Source organism: Anneissia japonica, unplaced genomic scaffold (genome assembly GCF_011630105.1).
Source record: "Anneissia japonica isolate Jap-2015-1 unplaced genomic scaffold, ASM1163010v1 scaffold25213_len355544_cov161, whole genome shotgun sequence".
NCBI lineage: Eukaryota > Metazoa > Echinodermata > Crinoidea > Comatulida > Comatulidae > Anneissia > Anneissia japonica.
In genome coordinates, this window is record NW_022755918.1 from 208999 (window position 1) to 227581 (window position 18583).

An 18583-nucleotide genomic window follows, 5' to 3' on the forward strand; every position below is an offset into this window, starting at 1 on the left:
TGGCACCTCTAGGTGGCCGGAAATGGCTTAAATTTGAATATAATTTCCTATTTTCTCCTTTTTTTGTTATAATTTTGAATGATTTAGGGGACGGGTGGCTGACTGCCCATCTCAGTCCCCTTCCCTGAATCCGCCACTGTTTACTTTATTTTACGTATGTCTTTTTTTCCAGAAAACAAAGTAATTAGTTGAGAAAAATGGAAAAATAGACAGGAATTTGATATGTATTTAAAGATGGAGCGTTTGATAAAATAAGCTGAAGGTGGCAAAGACCTTTCTGAAGTGCTACGTACATTGGCCTTGGCCATCAAAACAGTTTTATTCCAAACTTCAAAGTGATGGTTACAGGAAGGGGATGTTTACTGGGGGTATACACCATAAAAACAGGGACTGTGTACACAGTTAGGCCAGAGTTTTCTTCCATTAACATTATCTGCTGCCCTCTAGAGGTTACTATCGGCTTCAATTTGAGTGATCACATGGACTTCCTTTTCCGAATTAGCTGACAATAACAAGGATATTACTGCAGACAATAAGGGCGCTTGCAGAAAGTAGTGAGAATTTCAAAAAACTGTATAGTAATTGCACATTGTCAGTCGTGCTATCGATTAATTTTATTTCTCATTTGCCTTTGTTAAAGCTATTCCTTTTTCCTGTATTATTTTGTAAGCGTTAGGCAGCATGCAATTTTTTTTTTCACTGGAAGAAGTTATTGTCTTTGTGACCAAATCAAATTGGCTAAGTTTCTTGAGTTTCTGGTGTGGTCCAAGAGCAGGAGTGGGTCTCTAGAATGGTTAATTGTTAGAAATTTTTTAAAATATGCAATTATGGTAATATAATTCATATTTCAAGTGGTAACTTTGTATCTTAAATTAAACTTCATAGCCTTTAATTGTTTAATCGGCTTTCTCTCGCATACAATTAGATTAATTTACATCCCTTGGTACGTACAAGTATCACCTGAAGAATCCACAGTAGGCCTAGAGCTAAGAGCTTGTGAAATAGAAATAATGTCATTAATATGTGATTAACGGTCTTTATAATATATTTCAATAACAATACATCAATTATTTGTATTACTGCTAACTGGTTAGCACATGGGTGACTAATAAGATATATTTGAGGAAGGGGAGCAAAATTATCTGGCATGGTATCTGAAAATTTTCAAAAGAGATAAAATGGGATGAAACCCAGGAGGAGGTTCAGGGAACTGAGGTTTCTTGGTTATATTGGGCAATTTTTTTGCCGTTTTTTTTTTTCGTCCTTCGTTGGCTTGCTTGCAGTGGCTAACAGGCAATTTACAATAGTACAAAGAGTGATAGCTTTATAATTATTGAACATGAATCAAACAAGTTTGACAGGGAGTCCAAACCAAAACAGCTGCTTAGGGCCTCAGTAATGTCCAAGGACAAACCCCTTGCCTCTAAGATAATTTGTGGTTCAGGGTGATACAACAGTGTCCTTTTATATCACATATAAAGGAAATTTAATATTTATTTATTAGCAAAGAGCAAAGTAAACTTTTAATCTAAATACCTCAAGTGGCATCTGAGGCCAGGGATCTGATGGGTTGGGTGGGGGAAACTCTATGCAGATACCACCATTAAGTTTAATGACCATGCATTTGATTAAATCCTGGAAATGACATGAGAACTTCTCACAAGCATTGAGGATCCCTTATTACTGCCGATTATAGGTGGTTTATCCCTGCTAATTAAATATGTTTAAATGGCTGCACAATGTGTTTTGTGTGGATGTTTGGTTATGATGTTGTTTTTGGATCCTGGCCAATCAAGATTGTTGTACAGTTATTGATGAAACATGTTTACAATCAATTTGTCAAGGCTTGTTTACTTCCAGTCCTTTTATGCCCTGATTTATCTCAAATATATTTTTTCTTTCGTTTCTGTATTTGTAGAAGATTGTGTGATATATACTTTCTATTCGTAAATTCCATTTTGTATGATATATCATTGCCTTATGTTGTGAAATTTTAAATAATAATAATAATAATGACTTTATTTGAAAAAAGAAAACTTGATCACAAATTAAATGTGTTTTCACAAGGCTGTTTAAAAGTATATAAAAACTTATATACAAAATTAAAATTACAAAATCAAAGTAAAAAACCAAGACAAAATAATATCTTATGCAAGAAACTTTCAATTAGTTGTTAATAGTTTTTTTTTTTAACAGTATGGACATTTAGGGCCATTCCCGTATTGTGGTTTAGGTTATTATCTTATCTTTAAGTATTGCTTTAATCAAATTTATGAAATTCATTCTTGAATTACCCCTTTTTTGAGGTCTTGTATCATTAAACGATACAATGCAAATCTTGTAAAAATATATAAATTAAAGGTATCTTAATCACTAAAACCATTTAGCATGACTTACTTAGATATTTTCTTTATCTGGAAACAATATTGAAAGAAATTATTGTAGTGCTTTGTATTACAAACACTTGTAAAACATTCTGATTAAAAATTAATGACACTGTTTTAGAAAGTGAAATGAGATACATGTCATTGACTGAATGGAGTAACTGGGAAGTGACCAGCTAGAATTTAAAAATAAGGGGGGACACATGGAAAGAAGGAGGGGGATGAATGCAGCAAATAAAGAATGGTGCCAGGAGCAGATGGATATATGTGACTTATTTATTGTTTTAGTAAATTGGAAATTTTGAGTTGAGACAAGGGGAACATGCCATTTGGACCCCCTATTGGGTTTCCGTCATTGAATATTTGAATGTTGATATTCAGTCTCAGCTTGCATATAAATAAACATTGTTGTTATAGGAACAAACACAAATCATGCCAAAAAATTGTTTATGGTTGGACTGATCAGAGTGAGTTTTCTCCCTCTCATTGAATGGTACGGACCACCTACAGTATGACTCCTGGTAGAAATCCAGAGGGTTTTCCCTTGCAAGTTCTGAGATGCTTTAGAGGTATGAAATGATTGAGCATGAAATTTAAAATTTAATTGTTATGTAGGCTTTACCTCCACCTCATCAAACAATTTTCATTACTATACAATAAGCCAATTCGTAGTTCGAACTGCGCATGCCCATAGTAAGGTCAATTAACATAAACCAACATACACCTAACATAAGTATATGTCGTTTGACCTGGATTGACCTTGGATACAGCCATGTGCTGTTCAAACTGCCAATTGCCTTATTTTAATGCTCAATTCACCTAAAGATCAGTGAATGTGTCATTTAAATTCCTGCACATAAAAATACTTATAATTTGGCCTGTTTGCAACTGCTGTACGTACTAAATTCTTATAATCTCATAATAGAGTTACTAGTCTTGGGAACCAGACACCTTACTCTATGTTATCCTAAACCAACGCATCATGATGACTGTATGTCCGGTGCCCTTATTATGCCTGGTTTTCATAGACTAGCAAATTTACATTGCTAACAGAATATGCCTACCTACCGTAGGCTTAGGCAGCAGCTATATGTATGTTATCACAGAATTGAAAAGAACTGAATAATAGATCTGATTAAATTGTAAAGATTTGTGACAACATAATATATATTGGTTACTTTCAAGTACTAAAATTGAAGTTTCGTTGCCAAATAAGAATGAATGTAGACACAAATGTATTTTCAATTTTGTTTACGGTAAACTGTATACATATATTTCCTTTGCAATTCTGCCATGCAAGGCTTGATCAATGGTGGCTACTAAATACTTTTGATGGTGGAGCGAGTGGAAATCCGTGACCTGTGTTCCTAGGGAGGAGGAAGAGCAATCAGAACTATGGTCTGAAGGAAATGTTATTGGATGCTTTAATACTGTACTCACCAGTTGTGGAGCCAAGGGCCAGGGGTCTAGACCCCTAGAAGAGCTAGAGTTTTATCCATTATAAACTCTTACCAAATGATTTCACACTTGCTGAGAGATATTCTAGCTGCTGCTGGGAGACAAGTGCCCCTTTTGCACCACTGGCAAGAGATAACTTTAATGGTCCATACACATTAAAATGCCAAAGGATAGAATTACTTGAAACTAGCTTAAAATTCTCTTGACTGGCATAAGGTTTGAAAAGCCCCAAATTATAATTTACGGGTTTGTTAAAAATATCTTTAAGACCTGGTAAATAATAAGGGCCCCTGGATTTTCCAGTACTTAAACCGGTGTAGAGGTGTTGACATTGGAACAACAGGCTTCCTCAACTTGTATTTTATTGGTGGTGGAGCAACCAATTGAAATTCAGATTGGCCTATGCTGGCCTCGGATTTGTGCATTATATACCAAACTAAATAAATAAACAATAAAATGTTATTGTTATGTTTCTTCGATAAATGTTAGCATGTGTACCAAATTATTCAAACTAACAACTAAAGTATTATCTTACCAGTTTGTTTCTGCTGACTCTTTATTTTATTACTTGCTATTTAGCCATTCAAATAAACTTTGATGGAACAAACAAGCATCTAGGTTTCTACTGGAGTTCAGGAAGGTGGATCCATTTGGATTGTCCCTGTTCTACTAGTGTAATCTCTGCCTATCCAGTGGGAAATCACTCTGGAAATAACCTATGGGTCAACACCACAATGTTTTGAATAGGCCTGGTAGAGAAAATTTGTTGTGCTTCCAACCACGAAAATTGTCTTGAAAATTCTTCCAGCACTAAACATTCTCTGTGTACTGCAGTATAGCCCAATTGTGGTGTCAAGAGAAAAAAAAAAATTGAAAAAATACCTCCATAGAAATGCTTGATGCCTTTTCTGCTGGTTTGCGCAGTCACGCCCCCTTAATAGCCCTGGGTGTGATGCAGATAATTATAAATATTTGTTGTCCAGTCTACTTAATTTTAGTTCTAGCGTATAGATTTTTATGATTTTTTTTTATCTTATTCCCAAGAAATACCATTTTGTGCCAAGTTAGCAAGGGCATGAAATAATATGATTATATAATTTCTGGTCCCGAACCAAACACTCTACAACTGTGAAATACGCATTTGTATTTACATGACTACGTTTGGTCTCTGGGAGATGACTGTTCAGTGTCATGCAATTTACCATTTGTGACCCTGGTTGGTATTATTGGAGCCAACCTGTCTAGTGTTAAACATCACTACCCAGAAACCAGTCTGTGCAGACCGCTACTAAATAGGCCTTACTGTGTATCTGTAATACTTCATGGTTTTTCGAGCCAGAACCATAACAAACCAAGTGGATCTAATGTGATTTTGAAGAAGAGTTTACATACAAAATAAGATATTTTTTGTATGTTTTTTACAGCAATATTTTTTTTCACAAAAACATTTCTATTTTTCACGAGGAACCCCTTTCATTCACCCACACACCCCACAAAGATTGTCTTTTGTGACTTCCCTTCCCTCCCGTCCCCTTCCCACCACCCAGGAGATATTTTCAAAATCTGCCACTGGGTCATAGAGCATCAAGGGCAGTGGCAGAACTGTAACTAGGAATTTTGACAAGGTGAGGTGTTCTAGTAGTGGAAATGAGGTGATATTTCACAGCTTGAGTGAAGTATCTCTGCTCAGCAATTTTTTAGTGTGGGGGATTTTTTTATGGGAGGCATGCATTCCCCCCCCCCCATGCCTTCTTAGATACGCCCCTGACTGAGACTACTACAGTATGTTTTGCTGGATATACCAAACACATTAAACCATACTTAATGTAGATAAATCACCGCATTAAATATGACTTAAAAAAGAGAATGACAGCTTTCCAGTAGAAACACGCTAATCGATGTAGGTCGGACCATCCACTTAATATTTAATGTTGGATTTGAAACATATGGAATCTGAAAATTGTTAGTATTGAGGACAGCTGTTAAGCAGATAAAACTATGTATTTGTTTCAATTTATTTCGATTCTGGAATTCATTACCTCTTGAAATTTAAAATTCCTAAGGCATTTACTCATTCAAATTAAAATTAGGAAATTCATATTTGTAAGTACATAATTCATTAATTAAAATATATAATGGTATATAAATATATATGATACATGTGTGTATATATAATGTATACTTGACATATATGTATAATACATACAAATATGTAAAAAATTGAAATCCAATTCGGTATGTACACTAATAGAAGTATTCTCAAATTTCCTTAGCAACTGAATTGAATTTCAATATTGTACATAACTGTAAGACATTCAGTGTTTGCCCTATGTTCACATACAGATATATGTGTACATATCAGTGTACATATGTATGTGCATATACTACATTACAAGTAGGTTTGGCATAGGTTGGTTGTGAGTAAAAACACCACTAACCATCACACATTAGTAAAATTGTATATTGAATATTATATCTTTTTTGTAAAATGAGCACCCATACATGATTTAGTCAAAATCTTCAGTCTTCCTATTTCATGTTTGAATCCAAATAGTTCCTGATAAATATTTCATTTTTAATTTTAATGTACAGAAAACTGAAATGAAAATGAAACTATTTTTTTTTCACTAAGTAAATAAACGATTGATTGATTAATGATATAATAGGGATTGTCTCCTGATTTTCTGGTCAATTCCTTCCTCTGTGTTGTGTTGAGTAGTGATAAGGATTACTGCAAAACACTGATATATTAATTGCGAATCCTTGGCTCATGTTCCATAATATATGAATCGGGCAAATGAGGAGCGATAAGTGAGGTTTACTTTGTGACTATGAAGCTATCACATGAATACAATTCAAAGTGCACACATTAGTAAACAATAATAAGTTCTTAATATCAAAGTGCAAAGTAAACAAGTTTTCATCTCTCTGAGTGATATGTTTTTATTGGTATAGGTTTCTTTTTTAGGTTTTTAATTTGGTATAATGTTCTTATAGGGTTTGTATATGGAATCCATATAGGTTTAATTTGTATAGATTTATTATCAGTTCTTTTTAGTGGTATAGGTCTCAGTTTTGATATGTTTTCTTTTATTTGTATTGGTATATTAAATTTTATTATGTTCCTTTTTAGGTTTTTGACCCCAAATACTAACTTTATTTGTTATCATTCGTAATTTGTTTAATAGATTATTTATACTATTTTATTGTTTCCTGTATAATGTTGGTTGTAATTTTGCCAACATCATTATAGAACTGATTCAGATTCAATTGTATTTGATCAAAATGTATTTGATCAAAATGGGAATGGAAGTGAGTACATTTTCAAGTTCCATATAGATAAAAAAATATATATTGAAATGGCATATAAAATACTCAAAACGATTTTACTTCAAGCGGAACAGATACAATTAAAGCATTAACGTACTGTACATACAACATCATATATTGAAAAACATGTGTAAACTATTTGTGACCTACTAAACATAATTTACAGTACTAAATAAGATTGGTTTTGTGAATTCTGTATCTGTCACTTCAGACCGAAACCAACTCAGCCCAAATCTCGAACAACCCAGCCCAACTTATTAGCTCAAATTTCTGACAAATCAGCCAAGCAGACCACTCGAACCAAAATGTCAGTGTGATGGGTTCATGTGGATGGCTTGAAATATAGTGTTCCCAAGAAAAACAGTGATTCTAAAAAGAGATTTTTGTTTGTAAGAATCCTATAAATTGGCAAACAATGGATATATCCGGGCATTTAGAAAAATTATTTTGCAAAATTTTAGGTGGGGGGGGGGGAGGTAGGGGAGAGAGTGCTCTGAACTCCCCTCGGGAAGGAGTTTTCAGAACAAACGTATCATGCTTACAAATTGGTCTAACTTTGAATCTCGATGTAGCTTGGCTAGCAGAAACATTGGTGTACTGTAGTGGTGTGGGTTCTGTGTGTAAGAAAGATGGTCAGGAAGATAAATTGTTTTATTTATTTGACTAGTACTATTCCATATTATCTTAAGGGCTTTCAGAACTATTTATTGGCAAAGGTGGTAAACATTACAAATATGAGGATATAGGAAGATTTTAAAGTTCAGGAATTCCATTGAGTAGATAGGATTATTATCAGCCGAATTTAAAATAGAAACTCAATTGACTTTTAGTATGTGTGTTACAGTGTGAAGTTGATAAAGGGTATATTGTTCACTGCTCATGTCAGTGGAAGGGATTATTCCCAGCACAAGATCCAACATTCTTTTAAAATGAAGTCATATTCATATCCACTTACCTGTAGGTAAGTTTGATTTCCATCACATGTTAAAAGAAGACATCATTGTATCATAATACATGACTAAAGTAGGTGTGGCCTTTCTGGTACTTTCCCCCTCCACCTCTGAAAATGTTAATTTTCCCCCTCCCCCGATCAATGAGTCTAGCTACAGGCCTGCATGTCTTTGGAGGACTTGGAACCTATGACTATTGGATTGAAAGAAATTTTTTAAACCACCTTTCCACCACATCTCAACCTCGCCAATTACACAAAATTTTTTTTTCTGCCATCTCTATCCAAGGAAAATACAATTATAACTTACGAATTTACTTAAAAATGTTATTTTTGAGACCCAAAAAACAAGCTGACCCTCAGTTCCTGGTCTGTTGGTTTTATTGATGGCATTATTAACTGTAGAGATATCTGAGAAACATCAATCAAACATAAACTTTAATCTCTAAATCCAATTAAATATTGGATGATTTCCCAGAATTAAATGTTTGATTTGATCACATTCCAAATTTTAAAACGAAAAGAGGTATGATACTTTTCATAAAGGATACTCCGTATGAGTAGTTAATTTGGAAGTTGATTCATCACAGGAGGCACAACAAATATAACACTAATTATAGAAATTTAAAACAACAAACGTTTTGGGAAGCAAATAGCCATGGAAAGGCTTATTTCTGTTTGTGTTGTAATACCTTTGTAATATCTCCCTCAGCCAGTCTAATTATAACTCTGGGTTATAAATGCTGTTTTGAGTTGGCCATATGGCAGATAAAGCCAACCCATCATTATAAATGAGATCTTGCAATGAAGCTTGGTCATCAATGGTTCCTTCTATGCTCATACCTGGATCACCCTTGTTAAATATAGGAGAAATATTATACTAGAGTTGTAATGATTTAGTAATGATAATATTAGTACACTGTACCATGATCACCATTAATCTTTAAAAGTTTATCCACCAATGTAATAATCAGTATCTCTCTGTCTGTGACTATAGTAGGTGATGTTTACCACATTTTCTGAGTATTTTGGTGTTTGTGAAAGAAGTAGAAAAAGGAGGAGGTAGTGGAGCTAAAAGACATGTTTTTTGTTTTTTAATTTGGCTTAATAGTAATGGACTACTTTGGTATGCTTTTACGTATATAAATCTTGTTTGTTTGTTTGTTTTCATAATTTCATAATTTTATTTCACTCAAAATTTGAACGTAAAGAGTTGGGTACTGTAGGTAAGAAGGGAACATGTCCCTGTACAAGATGCCTACCAGAGAAACAATGATAATAGCGATAACATCAACAACAATAACAATAATTTTTTAAAAAGTGATATTAATAGTAATAATAGTAATAGTAATTTTAATAATAATAATTCAACCACCGGCACTACCACCCCACCCTGGTGGCGATAATAATAACAATAATAATAATAATAATAATAATAATAATAATAATATAATAATAGTATTGAGAATAAACAAAAACAATTCAGTGATTGCAATTCAGGCTATAATTATAATAATAATAACTTTAACTACTGAAACACTTGTTCAAATGGTGTTTTTCAACAAGCTTGAGATTGGAGGTCCATAACTTGCTGTAATATTTGCTTGTGCTATTGAGCAAAACATCTTACCTGCTGGACACATTGCACTAAGTTGGTTACACAATGTACACAGACAGCGGCAATGATGCAATGATGCTGAGTAATAGGAAAATGTATGGCTTCTTCAGAGTGTATCTGATGTAAAGCACATATTTGACCTTCAATAATGTTGGTTGGAATAAATTATACCAAATTGTTGTAGTACTGTTTAAGCACAATAATAGTAAACCAAATGAAACTTTGAATATATACCAAATTGATTGGAAATTTAACTTGAACATAATGGTTTTGCTAATGCTCCAAAGATACTGGCTCGAAACATTGAGATTTTTCGAGAAATGCTAGACCTAGGATCTACAGCCTGTTTAAGTATTGTAGGCATACAGCCTGTTTAAGTACTGTAGGCATGAGAGTATTCAATCCACGAACTGCGATTTTGACATGCAATGATTCCTAGGCTAGCCGCTAGCTAAGGTTTATGAAGGATCGCATAAATTCCAAAGCATACGAAGCAAAGAGAACACTAGAATAAGTAAATAAACGTGTTTTTTGAACAATCGTATTGCCTTTCCTTGCCAGTTATAAAGTGGGCAGTTGTTTTCGCAACCATAACGTTACTTTTCCTATACTTTTATACCGATTGCACTGTAAGTTCTCCATGGTTATACCCACTATATATCATATGACTGGTTATAAAGAAACCCCACGGGATGTGTCTATTGTCTCTCTCCACCCACGAGTATAAATGGTAACCTGGTGGGCTTGAACGCCAGTAGGTTGATGACTAGCAGAAGAATTATGGAATTCTTCCCAGGTACTTGTGTACTGAATAGTAACTGTATGTTCCAGTGTTTAATCCAATGACCGGGGTAATAATGTGAAGCTTGTAGAGGCCATGGAAAAAAACCGGCATATAATTTTTATTGATGTTGAATAATAATCATTATAACACCATAATTACGATTATGACCTATAATAATCGCAAACAGTATCCCATTAGAAACCACAATCTGACTGAAGTGATTGTGAAGACAGTTTTCATCATTGCATTGATTTCTGAAGGTTATAAAATTATAGCGCTTTGGAACGCCAACCATTTTATTATAGCTTAAGGTACCAAAATGTATAATGTAAGGCTACATGAATACTTAAGAGTTTTTATTTGAAGACAATAGCTATTATTGAAAAAGGTGCCATTATTGCATTCATGACAACCGAAGCTTGAAAAACACTCAACACTTGGTCCAAAAATAGAACCTGCCGACTGAACAAGAGAGACGAAAGCGATAATTTTCCACTTGGCAACGGACCAAAATACCAGGCATTTGTAAGCAAGTGAATCATATGCAAAAATCACAAGATTATGCCATCAAGTCCCACAGGAAATAAAGTAGTTAAGCTAGTCCCTTTAAGTCCTTCCTAGCTCAGCGTTTGATGACAAAAATAACACCAGTGATGTTTTTCGTAGGCCGTGGTAGTTTATGTTTTGGTCTGGACCTTAGCTTCATTCTGTATTCATATTTGGAATTACCCTGAGAATATTTTTCAAGTTGCATTAAGTTAATAAGATTGTGCTACAGTATTGTTATATTAGCAGGATTCAGATATAGGACTGGAGTAACATGGTTATTATGTTGTGGTGGCTTAAATCTAATGATCTGTGGGAATGATGTTGGATTTGAAGACACTGATAATTTGTTATGATGATGCTGGTGCGTGGATGATGTTGGATTTGATCGCAGTTGGTGATTTGTTTTGATGATGCTTATGTTAAATTGATTTGGTATGAGGACAGTGGCGAAAATTGTTATAATAATGCTGGTATCAGAACAATATTATAATAATATTAAAGATATTTATTGTGCAAATCTCCACACAAAATTGGGTGCTCAAGACCAAAAATGTCATTTTGTTTTTTGTTGATGTTTGATTTATTAAAGACACATTAGTGCAGGAATATTCTTGATTTTGAAGATAGTGGTGATTGTGTTAGGATAATCAGTGGTGCATTAGGAGCATTTACCCCTCCCTTTGCAAGTTTTTCCACCCTCCTAAAACACTTTTACCTCCAAATATTGTATTGATGATGATAATTATAATAATAATAATAATAATAATAATAATAATAATAATAATGATTATGAAGACTATAATAAGCAATTAAAATAGTTGCGTTTAATACGCCAGTGGAAATTTATTATACGAAGGTTAGATTATTCCAAGCAAAAAATCCTGACAAGCAAACTTTGCACTAAAGGAAAATAACATTGGGAGTTACAGATATGACGTCACAATCGAGTTATGAAAGTATTTATCTAAATATTGTATTTGACCTGTGCATTGTGTATGCAGAATTCCTGAATTACAAAAAGAACCAGAATGATACATATTACAAGTTGTGTTTATAAGAATTTTATTGTGTATGCTTAAAACAATATCCAAGGTTGAAACAAATCCATTGCATCAATATCACATTAGTGGGGATGGAACAATGGTTGCAACACTCAAATAGTACAAACCGCCATAGAAAGTAATTTTTTTTTGTAAAGTACAATGGGTGCTTAATTATTTATGTTAATGTGTTATGACAAATTAATGTGTTACATGAGTTGATATTATAATGACTTATTCAGTGTTCTCTAGTATCAATTTCATAATTTATCATGTATGATAAAATAAAGATCTACATTAACAATTGCCAAAACATTGCTATTCCGAGGACTCGCACAAGGAATAAAAAAAGTCTCACTTAAGCACAGACGTTTCTGACACACATTATATTTCCAAACCAAACAGCGAAAACATCACTACTTATGTATAATACCTTAATTAAAGATATCAAAAGATTGAAAATCAATTGTTGGATCAAGTATATGTTTATTCAGGTATTTTTTATGTTGTGATATAAGACACTGATGGTGTAATTAGGTTTATTAGACCTAATGTTACCATTTATCAATTATTCAATAAATTTTTCTACCATTTATGAATGTCGTACAATAATGTTGAGTTGGCGGTTCCCACTACAAAAGCTACGTTATTCCGAACATTGATCACTCAATTGAAATGACCATAATTCAGGGGCCCTGCTTGGTCCCCGTCCTGGAATTTCTAGCAATGTCGTCGGGGGAAAATTCAAATCTCGAGCGCCGAAAGTACAATTCAAGCATGCATAACTAAAGCTGTCAAATTTTAGGGATTAGGCTTAAAAACTGTGCTACCGTATGTGCAAGGTGTTGTATACTATACGATCACATGGGTTGCAGTGGTGGCGTCAGCTCTTCCCCAACAGGGGGCTGGTACCTCCAACAGGGGGACTCTTAACTTGTATTGTTTTCTATCAAATTACCCTTTTTAAATAAAGAATCCCATAATTAACACAAAATTTTATTATTTGTTAATAAAAAAGTTCCCTGACAATGTTAATTATTTTTTCTCCGACTGGGCTAGGTTTTCCTCAACGGGAACCCCTCGTCAGGTATTCCTGGCGCAGCCCACAAAGCACCAGATTTTTTGTCAAACTGATCAGGTACATTGGTTAGTTTGACCAAAAAGAGTGCGGTCTGAACAGGACTACAGTAGCATTTAGTCCAGTAATGCCATCCTATAATTTACGAGAGTATTTTTACTAATTGGATTTGAAATAAATTAAAGATGTCTCATGGACTAAAAAGTTTGTTTTTTTATGAAGTGGGGTTTGTCTGTTAGTTACAGGGTGGTTGATTCTTCTGGTACTGACAGTAATACGAACAGCAGCGTTGAGCATTTGCTATGTCAAAGGTCAGTGGTGCATGTCTCTAAGACCTTTGCATCATTTTAACAAGAATGCTCTATAATTTTAATTGCAAATTATGTCAGAAAGATTTTATGCAATATGCCTTCTTGCGTCTGCCATAAACAATATTTTAATGATTGTAAGATTGTAATATCATTTTAAAATGGTGGAAATATATAATGTATAATTCTGAATAATAATGATAATAATAAATAGTAGTAGTAATAATTTTTTTTTAGGATATTTCTTCCACAATGAGGGATGAAGATTTTTATTTGCTTTTTAATTGGGCATTTGAATAATTCAATATAGTAATTTGATAAATATACTTTTTGATTTGCTTTACCAGCCTGTTCAGATGTCTGTTCTTCAAATATAAAATTATGGATAGTGGATAGTTGAAAAATAGGGCATCTTTTGACATCTGCAAAATTTCCAATTTTAGAGTCTGTAAGTTCATGTCCCATTTCAGAAGTTCTAGTTTAATGAAAATTGCGGGGCAAAATGTCAGACAACTGGGGAAACTAAAATCACTTCTAAAGCCACACTTTGAGACTTGGTTTACTTTAGTAGGCCTAACTAAATTTTATAAATATTTGATCATTCCTAGATGCATGCAAGAGCTAGAAAATGACAGTCTTACTCTAGTCTATTTAGTAAAAGTATAATATTGTTAAACATTTAATTCTACCTAGCAAAATAAGTACGAATTTTTTTAAATGCTGTCACTTTAATTAATTGGTCTCTCCTTTATTTTGTAATTAATTTGTTTTTGCTAAATTTAGAAGCCTCTTTATGTTTTTTATAATGATAAATAATAAAAGGTGATTCTTATGGTAGTATGATTGAATATAGGCATATAATGATGTACTGTAGTTTTGTCCTGTATAATTTACAATGTGTGACACAATTATTGCCCTATTTCTTACATAAAAACCTTTTGACATTTATGGCGCTTTCAGAAAGGTGAGACAAAAAACCATGATTATGATTCTCGGTGTTCACCTTTAATAATATATATTGTCAGGATCTACAAGTCGATTTACTATTTAAAACATTAGAATCTACAGTAGGTCATCAAATTATAATTTACATCTTCATGGACATAAAAGATTTATCTACTTAAATCCATCTGTAAAAATAACTAAAATAGCACTAATGCTACAAATATATGATGCTTTTGCGGCCTTGTTGGCATGATGTGTAAGCTCAAAACTAGGGGTTTCTGCTGAACCAAAGAAATCCTCATAGTTAGGAACCGAATCTGCTATAAATATAGCATTTTTATCTTTTTGTTATTTTAACTTTTATTATAAATTTCTAAGAAAAGGGCTTGTAGGGATCTGATTGTTTCTACCATCAGAAGAATTCTTAGTGAAGAAAGATATGAACCAAGAATTCTGAGATTGGAAGGCAGGCATCTTAACCGCCATGTGTAAAACTAATAACGTTTGAGCCATAAAACATGAGTGTGAACTTACCTACCAGCTTTGCCTTATGAGCCACATAAGGCCTCAGGGGTTTCGAAGGCTTCATGTACAATTTCAGGTGTGATGTGAATACATAAATGTGTCGTATGTTCACATTATGTCGTTGTTGTATTGTAGTGGTACAAATTTCTTAAATATCCAAATGTTTACACTAGACATGTTGAAAGAATGTAAATGGGTATCAAATTTTTGTACGAGTTTCTCAAGTTACAGTTATATATTCAAGAATTTTCTTTAAAGTTAATTCTAGGGCCTTTTTTGACTAAGGTGGTTTCCTACAATACCCTATTCTGGGTTCAAATCAACCCAGGTGGTTGTATAACAACTACACCCCTAAACACGTAAATGATGGTTGAAAATGGAAAATAATTTATTTCAATATTAAAATAAAGAAAAATAATGTTTCAATTAATATGGTAAGGCATTAAAAATACCATAAATGTTCATGAGAAGAAGGTTTATATGAAAACATAATGTTTAGTATTTAGTATGATTCAGAGAATTTAAAGAACTATTTAAAAATGAGGATTGAAAAAAATGAACATTTAGTAGATAAAAAAAAATACACATTTTGAATTGTTATGCATGGTTTCTGTAATAACAACATCTTGCTATTCATGTTTTGTATTACTTTCTGTTTTGTCTTAATTGCATGACTTGTATTTGGTTTGCATATCTGCATGTTGTGATTCCACAGAGATGCCTGCAAGTTAGACATTCAAATAGTTTTTTCATCAAATCTGACAATATATTTGAATTCAGACTAGGTTGTAAGATTGATTTGGATATCACTCCTCCTCCTCAGTCACGGCACCAGCAGGAACTGGGAGGGGGTTTTAGATAATATGGGGGAGAGGGAAAAAAGCGCTGCTATTTTATATTCCATACATTTCTAACAGGTAGTGAAATAATCTCATCAGCCCAACTCATTCAAGTTAAACAAGAAAACATTTCTTTCTTCTTTTTTAATATTCTTTGGGCATAAAACATCCCAAACTAGATTAAAATATCCCAAAATAGATTAAAATGGCCCAAAAGTGACCAGTTTCTCTTGGCGGTGGGGGTATCATATTCTCAACCTACCTCCACCAAGACTTTGTACTTGGGTACTGCATAATAATCTAATATTGTTTTTATAGTGTTATTATAATAAATTAGATAAGCAATAGAAGTCTAATGTAAACCACTCTAATATAGTAAGGTGCGAATACAGTGCCATGATTTCGACCAGTAAAGTTTATCTAGCAGTACTGAGTTTATCTAGTTTATCTTTGTTTATTATGAGTTTATCTAGTTTAGTTTATCTAGCAGTACTGAGTTTTCTACAACCATTGAGAGGACGTTCAATTTTTTAAGAGGATCCCTATATTGACAGCTGATGAAGGAATTAATTTTTAGACATTTATTTCCACTTATAAACAGAATTTGGTCAGCAGAAACATTTGCAAAACTTTTTATAATTTAAGTAATAATTATATTAAATCAACAAATGAAACAAGGTTTTTACAAACCAAAAGATGCAAATTATTTCTAGAAAATTATATAAAAAATATTGTGTTTTAAAAATGTTATCACAAATGTTCCTATTGCATCCCAGCCCACCATCACTTCTTCAATATATTATATTAGACTGGGATAAAGATACATTTTTTTTTAATTTAGGCTCTTCATTTAGTAGTTTTTATAATCTAGTCAATATATATATACATTATAGTCAATATATATACATTACCTTGTTCAGTATCTGTTCTTTACTAAAATTACAGGTAGTTGGAAAGAGGCATCTTTTGACATCTGCTGAATTTTAAATTTCAAACAGAGTCTGAAAGTTCATGTCCCATTTCAAAAGTAATGATCCTAGTTAAGAGAAAATTAGCGGGGCAAAATGTCAGGCAACTGGGGTGAACAAAATAAGGAGCAAATATACATTATACATTACCTTGTTCAGCTATCTGTTCTTTACTAAAATTACAGGTAGTTGGAAAGAGGCATCTTTTGACATCTGCTGAATTTCAAATTTCAAACAGAGTCTGAAAGTTCATGTCCCATTTGAAAAGTAATGATTCTAGTTAAGAGAAAATTATCGGGGCAAAATGTCAGGCAACTGGGTGAACAAAATAAGGAGCAAACTGCCCAGAGCTCGTTCCCAACAAAACAACAGCTGTTAAGGAACTCATGAGCTTCTTTTTGGGCATAATTTTGGTGTACAGTATGGTAGGCATTTGATAATAGATACTTACTGTATAGTAGGTGTTTGGTGTACATACACACTGTTAGTAAATTGAAAAGACGGTTGACAATTTGTAAGCGATAAATTATACTCAGGTTGTAGATTGTGTGCCTGTATTTATTGTATGTATACCATGTCTCCACCTCCTATTCAATACATCATGCTTATCCAAAGTGACTTCCAGAATCTAATTGGAATGGTTTTTGTTTTTTTTTTGTTTTTTTTTGTTTTTTTAATCTGGCAATTTCGATAAATTCTAGATATTTGACTGTAATTTTAAAAAGCAGTGACCCTTTCAAATAATACAGTATGAAATTATGTTTCATATGAAGTCCTACCCATTGTAGTGATTTTTTAAATAGAGTTTTAGCATATACGGTATAGTACCTGCAACCATTGGTGTACACCAATTCAGACCAGTATGAGGAGATGTTTCTTTTATTTAATGTATGATACTGTATAATTATATTGCTAAATTAAAAAATGTATTTATAAATAATATAATTGAAGTTAATTCTTTTATAATTATTTATAATTATTTAATCTTTGGTTATATTATTTAGTTTTTTAATGTACTTGTTTAAATATTTTTGTTAGTTCACTGTTTTATGTTATTGTTTGGTTGCACTTTACCACGGTTGGTGTTGCTCTTTACCATAGTTGGTTAATGGCCAAATTAGTAGCTTGGATTTTCCCAATGCTTGTCATCGTTATACTTTATTACATCATGGACAATTTGATGTGTATAATAAGCAGCCATGCTATAGTATCGATAGGGAAAAAAAATATATTCATTTATCATGTATCCACCAGTATTATTTTGTTTTAGAAAAAAGTGAAAAACAAAAATCCCTGAATACGATAGCAATTAGGGTAAACATTTTATACATACATTTCTATGCTCCATGTTGCTAATTTTTATGTTAATTTAAATGAGGGAATATTCCAGGGGACTGTAGTATTTAAAGTTATATAATGCTGCCACCAAAAAGTCTGAGAAAGGACATAAAACATAAAAATAAAAATTTGAATTGCTCGAGTCTCTTAAAAGAACTATGTAAGTTATTAACTTACTGTAAGTCACAGACCAAAAAAAAAAATGTCTGTTTTTTACAGATGTTTCACTACAAAAATGTATTGTATATGGAATTCTGTGGGATTAATTAAATGTCTGTTGAAAATATATTCTACTTGTTTTAATTTAAAAGCTAATAACTTATTTAATGGGGTCCAGAAATTCAAAATAAAGGGAGAGAGGGGCTTTCCTAGGTGGGAGTTTAGACTACTTTAACCCCACCATGGTTGGGGCTGAGATAAGAAAATTTATTATTATGTAAATAAGACACCTCTAGATGGATGGAAAAGGC

The 18583-nt window shown here is 32.9% G+C and overlaps 1 protein-coding gene across 1 annotated transcript in view; it reads left to right on the forward strand.

Moving 5' to 3' along the window:
* LOC117123786 (synapse-associated protein 1-like) overlaps positions 1 to 18583 on the forward strand; it is a 41401-nt gene that overhangs the window by 7681 nt on the left and 15137 nt on the right. The window lies entirely within an intron of this gene.